Raw genomic sequence first — 15,697 nt, forward strand, 5'->3', positions numbered from 1 at the left:
CCCAGTGGGGAGTTAGATGAAATCATGTTTATGTCTCAAGTTTAGTGCCATAAGACTGAGTGGCACGGGTTATCAGTGTTTTCAAAAGCATCAACTGGCACTACATATTGACTTTCAACAATGCATCGCCGTTAAAAAATAACTCAAATTTAGGCAAGATAAAGGACGCATGTCTAGGCTCCAAGTGGAAATATTACTAGGTCGAGATAATTACTTTATTCACCATGATAATTAAATGAAGGATGAGTAAAATCATGGCCTATATGCAACAACTAATGAAAAAAATATATATAAATTCAGTGTGCAACAGCATTGCGAATGTTTTTACTTCACGTTTGCCGCGCATAAAGATGATGCTAGCTTTTTAGAGATCATGAAATCAGTTCGAGTCCAGGAACATCTCTTGACCTGTGTGACCAGAATATTCCGCGACACTTATCTGTGTGCCATCTCCAATCATTGCGAATAATACGTAAAATATATCCCCAAAACCAGACAACGGACCTGACATCAATCGACTTTTATGCGAAACCTCTTATTGGCATACTTTTACGCGCAATGTTGTGCGGAAGATCAGGCCTGTGCCCTGTGTTGCTGTCAGTTGTGACAGTTCCCAGATGGGACCTGCTACTGTATGTGAGATTGAGTTTCTCACCAAAAAAAAAACTCCCTCTCCATCCAAACCGTCCTCAAAAACCTTCTCCAGGCACAGGTCGGTGCGTCGGCTCCCAGGGCTGAAGCTGGCTCGTAGAAAAGCCGGGAGTGCTTGGCATGAAAGGAGCCGCTCCGGGTCTCTGTATAGCGGAGGCCATTATCAGGGGATGGGGAATCGACACGGGCTGTTTGAACACTGATATTTCTTCCTATTGGAGGTCGTGGATATAACGAACCTTATCGAATCCATGGTAAGTAGCCTAAGCTACGCGGATTTCATCATACGTTTTGAAGAAATTTAATGGGACACTTGAATTAATTGTGAATATATAATATGTACCTTTTTATTTTTGTTATAGAGGCTATTTCCTGTCTTGCCTACATGTGATGCACAGTTTTCAATAATGGTGTTGATGGAAGTCAGTCGAAGTTGACTACAACGATGTAACTCCAGAGTTATTGCATAGGCTACCATGTGGAGCGTTGTGCGCTTATTTGCTCGTGGTAAGCCGCTTAGCAGTTGCCTTGTTACCTTGTTATTATCATGCAAAGTAGGCTACACTGGAGTACCAATTTGACACGCTATAACACTGTAATAATAATAGCCTAATAATAATCATTATCATAATAATAACCACAATAATAATAATAACAATGCATTGTCATTATCATTATAGGCGTGATGATTATAATACATAGTCACCTGACAAATCAGAAATATATGGTTACTGAAATTCATGCAGTATAAAGGCCCATATGTGTGTGTGTGTGCTAGCTATAGCCTATATGTTGATGGTGCAGATATTTCGACTTACACAAAATGAACAACGTTGGCATTCAATAGACTACTATAGACCTTTTTAACAGATTTTTTAGGCGGAGCAGAAGTGCACATATAACCTGTTATTGTTTTGACAGTTGAAAAGATCTATGGACAATGAAATAGAAAATATAATTGATCTAAATGATGTTCAATGTAGGGTAGAAATATTACAAATGTGTGTTTTCACATGGGTTCTCTTTTTACATGATAGGCTACACCAACTGCTATATACACAATGTATATTAGGCAAATGACTATCCTAAAATATCGATCTGAAACTCTCTACTCATACTGCATCCTCTATTCGCCTGTGGCGCGCGGCACTACGAGATCAAGTGCGAAGAGAGGATGAGAGGCAGACCTCCCAAGTGGCTGGGGGCATGCGTGTCATTTTAGGGGACTCGGCTGACACTCCATTCATCCCGGCGAGCAGGAGGCGACTGTTCTGTTTTGTCGGTGATAAACATTTAAAACATTTAATAGAGAGCATAAATCCAGTTGGGACTGCTGCACACAAAAACATTGACGGGAAAATGGCTGTGTTTACTCATATACTACCATGTGCGCCTCGCGTCAACACCGTTATTCTGATCTTGTGGGTTTAACAAAATATATAACAATACATAACCCTACCTGCAACCTTTAAACAATGTAGGTAGCACTTATTATGTGTTTCACAATAGGGTACAGTGCAATATATTAGCCTACATTTAACCAAATATGTAGGCTAGGCCTACTGCTACGAATAAGATTCAGTGAGGGAACATATAGATTTGCATGGATTGAGAGAGTTTGAAATGTAAATCTACCCAACCTCTCTGCTTGTAAAACTACTTATTCACGATTGATTGTTCACAGTGCACTGAGGAATGTAGGTCTATCATATCAAGGTGTGTGTGTGTGTGTGTGTGTGCCTGCGCTCAAAGATGCATTTTAGAAAGGTTGCTTTGCGTAAAGTTTGTTAGGCTATGCTGAAGTTGATGTCATTTATGCGTAAAGTTGATGTCATTTAAAACAATGTGCTCGTGTTTGTCTTTATTATAGGCTAAGGTGATATGCGTTGCATTAGTGCTTCCCAATTCTCTAGAGCACTGTGTCTTCGTTCTAAAATTACAACATGTCTTACTTAGGTCTAATTCAATGTTCCCAGTTGGGTTTGTAAAGAACTGGTGTCCAAATAATTAAGGCTGGATACCGTCTATTAGCCATAATAGTAATGTTTTGTTAGCTAAACGCTGTGGATTGACACTGACTGACCTTGGCCAGATTCGAGACATTTTATGCCATTTATTTAAGTGGAAGGCGCGTCGCCGCGGCATGATGAACGGCAGCGGTAGTAGTGTAATATTTCTTCACTGAGAAATAAACAGACCAGGGACATCACAGACACGAGTTACACACAGTATTAACCTTTTAAACTAACCAATTAAACAAAGGAATAGACAGTGCCCGAAAGCTGTTAGATAGGCCTAACCATGGCCAGCACTTCTAAGCATACTTCTTAGATTTGATATAAGCCTGCCTATAATTCTTCAATCCATAATGTAGGCCTAATATAAAAAACGTGCGGTGGTGCGTGTCTGGTCAACTTGGCTGGAATATCAATTCAGACCCATATGGAATGGGAGGCGTATTAATTATACACCCTTCATCAAATCGATATCATAGTTGCAAAAGGACTAACGGTTAAATATTATTCGTTCAGGTTAATGCGTTAATATAGGACAAAATGATCAAATAATCACTATAGTGCTTTGTAGGCTACTCTGCAAATCAGTGGATTTATTTGCTTTATCACACCATTGAATGCAGCATGCATGCATTATTGTCCAAAATGTGGTGTTGAAGGCATATTTGGAAGTACTTTGAAATCACACAAAAAATATTGTCATTTCGATGTGACAACACACAACAACAACTGAATACCTAAAATGCTCATATACCGAAATGCTCATAGGCCCAAGTTATTGAACTCTACATTTTATATCAAACCTTCCAAATCAATGTCCATGCATTTCACATCACTGTACTTCAAGAAACCGATACAAATCCAGCCTAGATTAGAATTATATAGCCTACATCATTCACAATTTTAAACATATTTTGAACACAAACCAATTAATAACATAATGTTGTAATGACGGTGCTTTAGGCCTACCAAATAATTGATAAGAGCGACAGGGACTCGTTCGTAGGCCTATAGCCTACTAACTGTTAATATTATTGCCACTTTATCCCCATATGGGAGTCTTTTAAGTAATTAAAATAAAAACAATTACACATTTCAAAGATGTTCTTCGGTTAACGTTTTTCTAGATGTCTTTCTAAAATTAGGCCTAAAATGGAAAACGGAAACTAGATTTAAAATATAAACATTTTTGACACATTACATGCTTATATAATGTTTTTAATGTGACGTAATAATAAGTCAGGCAACATTTTAGAAAATGTACCACTAGTATGACCCAGTTTTTTAATTAAGCAGACAAAATGTATACGTCTAACCTACCTGTAGCCAAAGGACTATGATTGCATTTGCAAAATCCTGTTAAATTACATGCAACATGCATGAGATAATACATCATATTGCAAATGCTTTTCAGGCCTATTGCTCTTCATTTTGGGTCCAGGGACTGCAGGGGATTTTCTCTTGCTTGCTGTATGAGTGATGGCGAAGCAGCGGTCAAAAGACACCTAGATTATTAGGCTACCCCAAGAGGATATGATGTCATCCCTATTCGGACGAGGTTAATTGACTTCTTAAAGATGGTTCGATTACTCTCAGCATTTATCTCTGCCGACGCAGCTGCAGCAACGCAGATGTCGCCACAGGGTTTAGCCAACAACAGAGAACAAATAATTAAAGTCAGTATTTGGTTGATAACTAACGCGCCTGGGGGTTAAAAACGAAAATGTACAAAGACCTGAACTCTTTCTGACTAGCCTCGACAATTGATGGCAATCAATAGAACTAGGTATTATAATTTTGCTAATATGAATCCTGCATCACTTTCGAATACAGACAAAGCCCTAATCGGTTTGACCAGTTGAAAATGTGATAGAGCATATTATCGCCCTGATACTTACGTCAAACACTGTCCCCCGGTGACCCGTTCCCATGCATGGTATGTCAGTGCGTTGCTGACCGGGAGGGAGTTCAGCTATTTCCTTATCTGTCCAGTGGAAGTGTCCGGGATAACTAGGTCGAGATGACGGCATCAAGCTGTGTAGGTCACAGCGTGTTTCCAGCCTGTGATGCAATACAATAAATATTTACACCCTGTGCCACCTTCCTCTGAAGATTAGGAAAGGGAATTCAGCAAAAAACGAAATCAAAGATGTCCCCTATCTTTCTCTCTAAGTGTTATGATCAAGTGCATAAAGTCTAAACCTTGAATTCAAAAAGCAGAATAGTTTCCTTACTGATAACATTTATTTTTAGGACCAAAATTCTGCATATCAATGTATGTTATTTTTCAGAGGCCCCCATGACATCTTGCCATGCAAGACATTAAAGTGTGACAGAGGGTCAATCCATAAGGTCAATCAACTGATTTTGTTCAACGCCTAACAAAGATCTTTATGCTTATATCAACAGAGGCCATGCTGTGTCCTCTTAAAAACATGGAAAATTAGATCTCTGTAATCTAACACCATTGTTCTGTGCCATAGCTGACCTGAGTTGCTACGCTTTGGTGTTACACATCAGATTGTCTCCCCAAACATCAGAAATAGAACATTGTTTTCATAGGACACAGCGTGGGACCATAGGCTGTGCCTCCCACGAATTCATGTGAGAAAGCGGGTGCACGAGCGCACAGATGCACACACACACACACACACACACTTTCTCATTTTCTCACTCTCTCTCTTTCTCTCTCTCCTGGATCATTAATGAGCATCAGGTCAGAGTGGAGCAGTGTTGTGATGGTGATGGTATAACCCCTGGATGGGTCCCTCCAGCCCCCCTGTCAGTCAGTCAGTTAGGGCCCCGTGAGGAGAGGAGAGGACGCTGCATCCGGGGCCAGGTTCCTCTGTCATCCATCATGGGCAGTAATGGAGAGTTTCTGGAGAAGTCTGTGGCTAGCCTGCGTTAAACCACAGCGATGACAACCATCCACTTTCTACCCCCTCTCACGCCATCTCTCTCTCTCTCTCCCTCTCTCCCTCTCTCCCTCTCTCCCTCCCTCTCTTCACATGTGTTGCTAAGCTTTCCGAAAGGGTTCCCCCTATCCGGTGCAGAGCCGGTGAACCCATATGCAATCTGCCATATTGAACGGGCACTAAGTTAGATCTATGAGTCCCCTTTATTTTCTGTGCACGCCAGTGAGAAACCAAATAACTGTTTTCGAGGCGAGGGTACACAAACGCACACATCAGACACCCACTATGTGTCAACAGGCTACGGCCCGGGTTGATTAATGAGTATGCGGCCCAATGAATGCTTCCTTGTTTTAATTAGGCTGATGACGACGTCACCGTGTTATTTTGACTCTCCCAGAGTCCTAGAGCACTCCTATCAGCCATCACAAGCACATAGGGACCTGTCATACATCAGACAGAAATATATATAGCCCTCTTCAAAATTCTTCAAGCTCTGTCAAATTGGTTGTTGATCATTGCTAGACAACCATTTTCAAGTCTTGCCATAGATATTCAAGCATATTAAAGTCAAAACTGTAACTCGGCCACTCAGGAACATTCATTTTCTTCTTGGTAAGCAACTCCAGTGTAGATTTGGCCTTATGTTTTAGGTTATTGTCCTGCTGAAAGGTGCATTCATCTCCCAGTGTCTGGTGGAAAGCAGACTGAACCAGGTTTTCCTCTTTTTTATACTGAAAAACTCCACAGTCCTTAACAACTACAAGTATACCCATAACATGATGCAGCCACCACTATGCTTGTAAATATGGAGAGTGGTACTCAGCAATGTGTTGTGTTGGATTTGCCCCAAACGTAACACTTTTTATTCTATCTTTTCACTCTGTCATTTAAGTTAGTATTGTGGAGTAACTACAATGTTGTTCCTCCATCCTCAGTTTTCTCCTATCACAGCTATTACACTCTGTAACTGTTTAAAAGTTACCATTGGCCTCATGGTGAAATCCCTGAACGGTTTCATTCCTCTCCGGCAACTGAGTTAGGAACCATGCTCAAAGGGATATTCAATGTCTGCTTTTTATTTTACCCATCTACCAATAGGTGCCCTTCGTTTCGAGGCATTAGAAAACCTCCCTGGTCTTTGCGGTTGAATCTGTGTTTGAAATTCACTGCTTGACTGAGGGACCTTACAATTACAGTGCCTTCAGAAAGTATTCACACCCATTGACTTCAGCCTGAATTTAAAATGGATCAAATTTGTGTCACTGGCCTATACACAATACCACATAATGTCAATGTGGAATTATGTTTAGAGAATTTTTTACAAATTAATTCAAAATTAAAAGCAGAAATGTCTTGAGTCAATAAGAATTCAACCCCTTTGTTATGGCAAGCCTAAATAAGTTAAGGACTAAAACAGTCACATGATATGTTGCATGGACTCACTCTATGTGCAATAACAGTGTTTAACATTATTTTTAAATGACTACCTCATCTCTGTACCCCACACATACAATTATCTGTAAGGTCCCTCAGTCGAGCAGTGAATTTCAAACACAGATTCAACTACAAAGACCAGGGAGGTTTTCCAATGCATCGCAGAGAATGGCACCTATTGGTAGATGGGTAAAAACAAAAACAAAAAAGACACTGAATATCCCTTTGAGCATGGTTCCTAACTCAGTTGCCGGAGAGGAGGGAAACCGCTCAGGGATTTCACCATGAGGCCAATGGTGACTTTAAAACCATTTACAGAGTTTAATGGCTGCGATAGGAGAAAACTGAGGATGGATCCACAACATTGTAGTTGGTCCTCTGTAGCTCAGCTGGTAGAGCACGTCGCTTGTAACGCCAAGGTAGTGGGTTCGATCCCCGGGACCACCCATACACAAAAAAAAATTATGCACGCATGACTGTAAGTCGCTTTGGATAAAAGCGTCTGCTAAATGGCTTATTATTATTATAGTTCCTCCACAATACTAACCTAATTGACAGAGAGAAAAGAAGGAAGCCTGTAAAGAACAGAGATATTGCAAAGCAATTCACTTTTTGTCCTGAATACAAAGTGTTATGTTTGGGACAAATCCAATACAACACATTACTGAGTACCACTCTCCATATGTTCAAGCATAGTGGTGGCTTCATCATGTTATGGGTATGCTTGTAATCATTAAGGACTGGGGAGTTTTTCAGGATAAAAAATAAATGGAGTGGAGCTAAGCACAGGCAAAATCCTAGAGGAAAACCTGGTTCAGTCTGCTTTCCAACAAACACTGGGAGACAAATTCACCTTTCAGCAGGACAATAACCTAAAACATAAGGCCAAATATACACTGGAGTTGCTTACCAAGACGACATTGAATGTTCCTGAGTGGCCTAGTTACTTAAATCGGCTTGAAAATCTACGGCAAGACTTGAAAATGGCCGTCTAGAAATGACCAACAACCAACTTGACAGAGCTTGAAGAATTGAAAAAAATAATAATATGCAAGTATTGTACAATCCAGGTGTGCAAAGCTCTTAGAGACTTACCCAGAAAGACTCACAGCAGTAATCACTGCCAAAGTGATTCTAAAATGTATTGACTCAGAGGTGTGAATACCTACAGTATGTAAATGAGATATTTCTGTGTTTCATTTTTTTTTAATGTGCTAAAATGTCTAAAAACATGTTTTCACTTTGTCATTATGGGGTATTGTGTTCAGATGGGTGAGAGAGAAAACAAATATTGAACCCATTTTCAATTCAGGCTGTAACACAACAACATGTGGAATAAGTCAAGGGGTATGAATACTTTCTCAAGGCACTGTATCTGTATGTGTGGGGTACATAGATGAGGTAGTCATTCAAAAATCATGATAAACACTATTATTGCACACAGAGTGAGTCCATGCAACTTATTATGTGACTTGTTAAGCAAATGTTTATTCCTGAACTTATTAAGGCTTGCCATAACAAAGGGGTTGAATACTTATTGACTCAAGACATTTCAGCGTTTCATTTTTTATTAATTTGTAAAAATGTTTTAAAAAACATAATTCCACTTTGACATTATGGGGTATCAGTGGCCAGGTTTGTAGGTCAGTGGCCAAAAATCTCAATTTAATCCATTTTAAATTCAGGCTGTAACACAACAAAATGTGGAAAAAGTCAAGGGGTGTGAATACTTTCTGAAGGCACTGTATAACCTATGACCCCGATCGTAATCCCCCAGCTACCAGGCATTTGTCTCCGGCAGTTTGACGCCAGTGCAGTAGTGAAGTCCAAACCACACAGGTTAAGCCTGTATAATGCCTCACATTAGATATTGTTCTCTTTTTACTCAGATCAAACGAGGGCTATGAAGGTTCTCTATGGCTCGGCCAATCACTGGTCTCATGAGTTTCAGGTTTCCCTTTCATCAAATCACAGAGCTGGAAAATCCACTCGGGTCTCTCGGGCTGGTCAATGACACAGAGGCTGCTGCCAAGCTGGCCAATGGGAGAGAGGCTATTGTATTGTGAGTATGTTTCCCAGAGTCAGCTGCTTCAGCACCAGTCTACACTTGCTTTCCCTTATGATACATGAGATAATAATTTGGCGTAGTATTGCACTTCAGCTTTGCTTGGCCGCAGTGCTGTTCAAACATGTGTGGAGAACCAGCAGAGTAGGTGTCCATTTTAACCTGTCTAGTTTATTAATGATCTCAAAGTTTGAAGAGATGGAGAGCTTGAGGAACTGTTCCAAATTGCTGGACTGCAACAAGATCTCACGGTTTAATCAATTTGACTTCAGATTCTGAAGTTTATCCACGTTTATCTAAACATCAAATATTGAAGTGTCTCCAAACATCAAATTTCGAAGTTAAGGTTAAGGTTTTGGATAGGGTTAAAACATTATGTTTAGCCATTTATTCTGAATGGTTAAATGAATGGTTAAGGTTTGGGATAGGGTTAAAACAAAAGTGTGTGTCTTCCACTGGGATTGAACATGCTACCTTTGGATCTGGAGTCATGGGATTACCGTTACTACTTGATGGTTGGAAGGCATTCCCCAATAGCCTCAGGACATGGACAGACGTCCAATTTCGAAGTCAATCTTGAGCGATCTGGCTGTCCAATGACGTGGTCCTGGTCCTTTCTAAGTAGTCTGTCTGTCCATGTTGTCATTTGATTTATAAGTGCTACTGATGAATCTAATTTCCACATTTCCTCTCATTTGAAACAAGTTAAGATGTCATGGTCTGTGCATGCCATGATTGTTCATCGATAGGTTTCCTCGCAATTGGCGTCCTTGAAATTAGGCCTATGCTATAGTACCCTAGTGTGCTGCTTGACACAAAAAGTGATTTTGCTAAATTGAATACAGTACAAGTTGAACTGCTAATAATATGTATAGTGCCATGTAATTATACAATGTATTACAATATGTATAAAGTTGAAGGGAGATACTGTATTATGCATTGACATGATGAATAATGGTATTTGTATTACATGCCCAGATTACCATTTTAACAAATAAACAATTGAATCAATTCCACAAATAGAAAATACATTTTATATATACACACAATACAATTGGATGAATAAATACATAATTGAATGAATAAACAAGCTTAGATACATGTTTGGTGCATCCTCACTTAAATGTAGCAGATCTTTCGTTATAAATGATCACACTTGAGTGTGTTTCAAGGCATAATTTATTAGCCTGAATTCTCTCATTTCGATGAGGCTATAGTTTATGTAGGGCAAAATCTATAGGCTAATCAACTATATGGAAATTATAGGCTTTTAATTTTGGAATCATTGTGAGTAGCGGTAGCGTACTTTTTTGATAGGCAATAGGCTATATGTTTAGGGCTATATATTATTTATAATTAGATCTAATATCCTCCATGAAATTAACCATAGGTATATTATGAATTAGGTTAACAATGGTTAGGGTTTTATGTTTTTATTTGGGGACAGAGATGTAGGCTAATCATTTTTGGAGACAAAGTTACAATTTTTAAGTCAAACAACATCTTCGCTTGAGAAGACGATATTTTATTTATATTTTTAGATAATTGAACTCAATTGTGAGTTTAAGATATGGCCTATAGGCTACTATAACCTGACGGACAACAACAATTCGCAACATTTATGATTTCGATAGCTAATTCCTACATGCAACTCACCACTTTTTCCAAAATGTTTCCTTTTTAAGCGCTCATAGACTACATAGCGTATTGATTTAATGAGTGGGTGGCAGATTGATCTGCGACGGAGTGGCCCCACGTTTATTGGTCGTCTTGTCCGCAGGGCTGAGAACCTGAAGTCTCTCCCGGGTGGCCCAAATTCCAGGTGCCCTTACACTTCCACAACACCCCACTGCTTTCATTACTTGCTACAGAATGGTTTTGATCATGTTTGCAACTAACATAAACCCTGACCACACAATTTTGGCGCCCTTTGGGTAAAAGGAAGGGGGCATTTTTACGCTGCCGGGAGAGGGAGAGGGGTTAAAGAACACCAAGAAGTTGACCGTTGGTCGCCATCGCCTCAAGACTGTCAGACATGAACATAACGGATTTTATTGTTTGTGCTTGCCATGTCGTATTTAATAATTCGATGACCAAATGTCATACCAAAATAAATAATTGGTATCCCCCTTGTGTAGTAATACATTCTTAGGCTGTTTAATCTCCCGAAGCTCATGAAGTCATGAAGCTCCCCACATTTAGTGGCAATTTTACACTTATGTATAGTTTCTGCATTATGCACTAGTCACACATAGGCTATAATAGGTTGCACTGGAATGACCAGAAAATTGCACAGAAAGTACAGAACGTTTCATTAGGTTACTCCATGCAAGACATTGCTAAAATACAGGTAACTACCAAAATAAAGGAAACACCAACATAAAGTATCTTAATAGGGTGTTGGTCCACCACTGGCCGCCAGAACAGCTTTAATGTGCCTTGGCTTAGATTCTACAAGTGTCTGAAACTCTATTAGAGGGATGCGACACCATTCTTCCACGACAAATTCCATCATTTGGTGTTTTGTTGATGGTGCTGGAAAACTCTGTCTCAGGCACCACTGCAGAATCTCCCATAAGTGTTCAATTGAGTTGAGATCTGGGTACTGAGACGGCCATTGCATATGGTTTACATCGTTTTTATGCTAATCAAACCATTCAGTGACCACTCGTGCCCTGTGGATGGGGGCATTGTCATCCAATGTGATCATAGCCATGGTAGCCAAAATAATGGCCTGACAAGCGTTTTTATACATGACGCTAAGCATGACTGATGTTAATTTCTTAATTAACTCAGGAACCACACCTGTGTGGAAGCACCTGCTTTCAATATACTTTGTATTCCTCATTTACTCAAGTGTTTCTATTATTTTGGCAGTTACCTGTATGTGCCAGTAAGCTGTGTACAACATATTGTAGGATAGGATACAAACGGGACAGTAGCTATATCCCAATCTCCAATAGAAAACAAAATGCTGTTTGTGTAAGTATGTGGTGGAGGATGAAGGCGTTGGCACAGCACCTTGTTTTGGTGCAGTGACATGAAGTCATAAACATACTGGCTAGACCTCCACCCCCCACTCGCACACCCCAGCTCTACTACTACTCCATCCCATAGACCAGCCAGTGCTCAACCCCCACATAGACACATCTAACCCTATCCCACCCCCATCCCCTCCCAGACAGCTGATAACCAGTGTTTTAAGATTCCTGACAATTTATCAGCAGCACTGGCCAGCTCTCTCTCTCTCTCTCTCTCTCTCTCTCTCTCTCTCTCTCTCTCTCTCTCTCTCTCTCTCTCTCTCTCTCTCTCTCTCTCTCTCTCTCTCTCTCTCTCTCTCTCTCTCTCTCTGTCTCTCTCTCTCTCTCTCTCTCTCTCTCTCTCTCTCTCTCTCTCTCTCTCTCTCCCTCTCTCTCTCTCTCTCTCTCCGGCTCTCAGTTCTGAGTGCATTTAAAAGGGAGAGTTAGAGGGGAGTCTGCATGTGAAAACATGAATGTTGGGGCGACTTGTTTTTAAAATATGAAACACTCTTCTGTTGAGGGTAACCCTACCCTACTTCCATTTTTGATTTAATGTGTCTGCTCTGCTAGAACCCCCTCTCTCGTTTGACATCTGCCTTCTGGTACACTTCCTTTTCAGAAATCAATAACAAAAAAAGACATACAGTATTCTATAGAGCTGGTGTTACACACACCCATGCACACACACACACACACATGCACACACACACACACACACACACACACACACACACACACACACACACACTTTCTCACTCTCTCTCTCTCTCTCTCTCTCTCTCTCTCTCTCTCTCTCTCTCTCTCTCTCTCTCTCTCTCTCTATCTATCTCTCTCTCTCTCTCTCTCTCTCTCTCTCTCTCTCTCTCTCTCTCTCTCTCTCTCTCTCTCTCTCTCTCTCTCTCTCTCTATTATGGAGCCATGTTAGCTACAGTAGCTTTAGCGCTCACATCCAAATATACTCACAGCCTCATAATGAGAGGAAGTATACAGCTAAGCCCTGCTTGTAAAGGGAATCTCCTCTCTTTTGACTGTTGCAGCCATGCAGCCTCTTGCCAGACCATCAGTAACAGGTTATTGGGTTACACCACTAGATTACACTATCACTGGAGCTAGGGCTCCATGTCAACTCTGCTCAAATGGGATGGGACCAGACCTGGGTTCAAATACTATGAGAAATCTTTCAATATTTTGAGTGTTTGCTTAAGCCTATCTGGAGTGCCAGGTGGGCTGGGTTTGCACTTTTGGGACTTTTCTATTGGTTTTGTTGCAACAGGCAAGCTCAATAAATCACACCTAGTTTTTTTTGTTGTTGATTATTTCAAATGGTATTTGAACCGATGGGTTTGCGAGACTCCCTCACTTCAGCAGCCCTATTATAGCAGATGTAATAAACAGGTGGTCGTTTTTATGACATTGACTCCAACGTGCTGCTGATAGCAAAGGTGCTCCCGGGAAGACAACTTTAGATCGCCATGTCGGATAGCAGCTCCTCTATTTCAACTAACTGTACTACTACAGCCTGTTGTGCTCGTTTTAACGTGTTTCTGAGTGGTAAATTGAGCAATGAGAGAGAGAGCGGCCTGGTCATATTGGTCTCATATTACAATATGACTCAGTCATAATGTAGTACTTTGGGTGTTGATATCCACATAAATCAACCAATACACGATATACAATACAAGCTTTGCTAAGACTTTCAAGTACACCCAAATCCTACAACTGCGTTTGGCTACAGTTGTAAATGAAATTGCTGCTCTATGAAATTTAAGAGCCATGAGCACTGTTTGCTGTCACTATGGAAACAAGAGTGGCCCCTGTCGTAATTCATAACTATACATTGCCATAGGTTGCTGATGTATAAACTAGTTTACACACGCAATGCAGCATGTAGGAAATCATCATAATCAATTGCATTTTCTGTCTATGATGTTTTGTGTAAATTAAAATTGATTGATTCTGTATTTCTTTATACACTGATTTTACTCTGAAATGTAGAAGCATATTTCAAAATTCTGGTCTATAAAAAATAAACCACACTATGTTGAGCTTTTTCAATATAATTTACACGGTTTTCCTGGCGTTGGCTGTCCAAAACTCAATAGAACAGATTGAAACAAAACCAAACAAAAGTCAGGAAAGAAATGACATTTTCCAAGTAAACCACAACGATACAACTGTGTTTCACTGTAATCCTAAATTTGAAGGACTTTGACAGTTGTATCGTTGTGGTTTACTTGGAAAATGTCATCTCTTTCCTGACTTTTGTTTGGGTCAGGAAAGAGATGACATTTTCCAAGTAAACCACAACGATACAACTGTCAAAGTCCTTCAAATTTAGGATTACAGTGAAACACAAATCAAATTCACTACAGCCTCTGGGAAGACTCTTATCTTTCTCTGTTACTGTTCAAGACCTCTATTTCCTCTGCTGACTGGAACTGTAAGGAAATGTGAATGGTCTCATTTCAAGGACAGGCTCACTTGATGGAACTTGTAATATAAGTCAATGTGATATGTGACTGCTTAGGCCCTGAATAACATAAAGCCCATTTAGAAACTGAGGGAGAAATCTTGGAGACCTGCATATAGGGTATACAGGCTGTGCCCCTGGATAACAGACAACTCTGTAGTAAAAGTTACATTGACGCCTATAGAAAATGTAATATAAGGGCACACCTGTGGATAGAGGAATTTATTCTTAGGAATAACATTTATTCTAACCACAAAAGTGGGGTGTAGTTTCCTTCTCCACAAAGTGTTGTGGAGATTATTTTATTTTTTCATGCAGGATGAGGTGTAAGCAAATGTAACTAAATACTGACCTCTTGTGGTTAAGAAATGGCTTCAATCCACACAAACCTACTGACAAAGATGGATCTATTGGAGTTTTTGGCACTGGCAGTAAAATTATTATCTTATCATTTTTGATGGATTACATTGTATAGCACTTTTTTGCCTAGGGCTTAACGTTTTTTCTAAACCTATCAATATTTCCAATTTCCCATAGACCAAACAACAATAATCTTGCATTTCTTATCATTTTCTCCTCTCTCCCTCTACACTACAGTCAACCAACCAACCAGTCATTTACATTTACGTCATTTAGCAGACGCTCTTATCCAGAGCGATTTACAGAGCGATCAAACTGAAGACTATGGAACCATGGAGATGGCACCAAGACCAGCATATCACCACTCTGCCCTTAATAATCAATTTCAATATGTAGGCTACATATTGTTTGAGAAATTCATTTGTGAGTTAAAGGGACAATCTGCAGTTGAAACAATTACAAAGCAGGTACCCCGCATCTGTTTTGGCAAAAAGCTGAGGGATGGGCCTGGAGAAATGTAACCACTCTAAAATGCATAGATTTAATAGCAATTTTTTTGTCAACGATCTACACAAAATACTCTAATATATATTTTTAAATGTATGGAAAATAAAACACAAATGTATCTTGATTAGATACGTATTCAACCCCTGAGTCAATACATGTTAGAATCACCTTTGACAGCGATTACAGCTGTGAGTCTTTCTGGGTAAGTCTCTAACAGCTTTGCACACCTGGATTGTACAATATTTGCCCATTGTTCTTTT

At 39.9% G+C, this 15,697-nt stretch overlaps 1 protein-coding gene across 2 annotated transcripts in view; it reads left to right on the top strand.

Moving 5' to 3' along the window:
* Positions 1-703: 703 nt before the first annotated feature.
* The window catches only part of LOC311109933 (scrapie-responsive protein 1-like), a 28,888-nt gene continuing 13,894 nt past the window's right edge, over positions 704-15,697 (top strand). Inside the window, exons 1-2 of one of the 2 annotated variants that reach the window (XM_084188443.1) lie at positions 704-905; positions 1,014-1,158. The gene's annotated coding sequence lies outside the window, so the exon portion shown is untranslated. The remainder of the gene's footprint in view (positions 906-1,013; positions 1,159-15,697) is intronic. The other variant, XM_084188442.1, reaches the window with a different exon arrangement.

Source organism: Coregonus lavaretus (assembly GCF_964263955.1).
Source record: "Coregonus lavaretus genome assembly, contig: SUPER_35_unloc_1, whole genome shotgun sequence".
NCBI lineage: Eukaryota > Metazoa > Chordata > Actinopteri > Salmoniformes > Salmonidae > Coregonus > Coregonus lavaretus.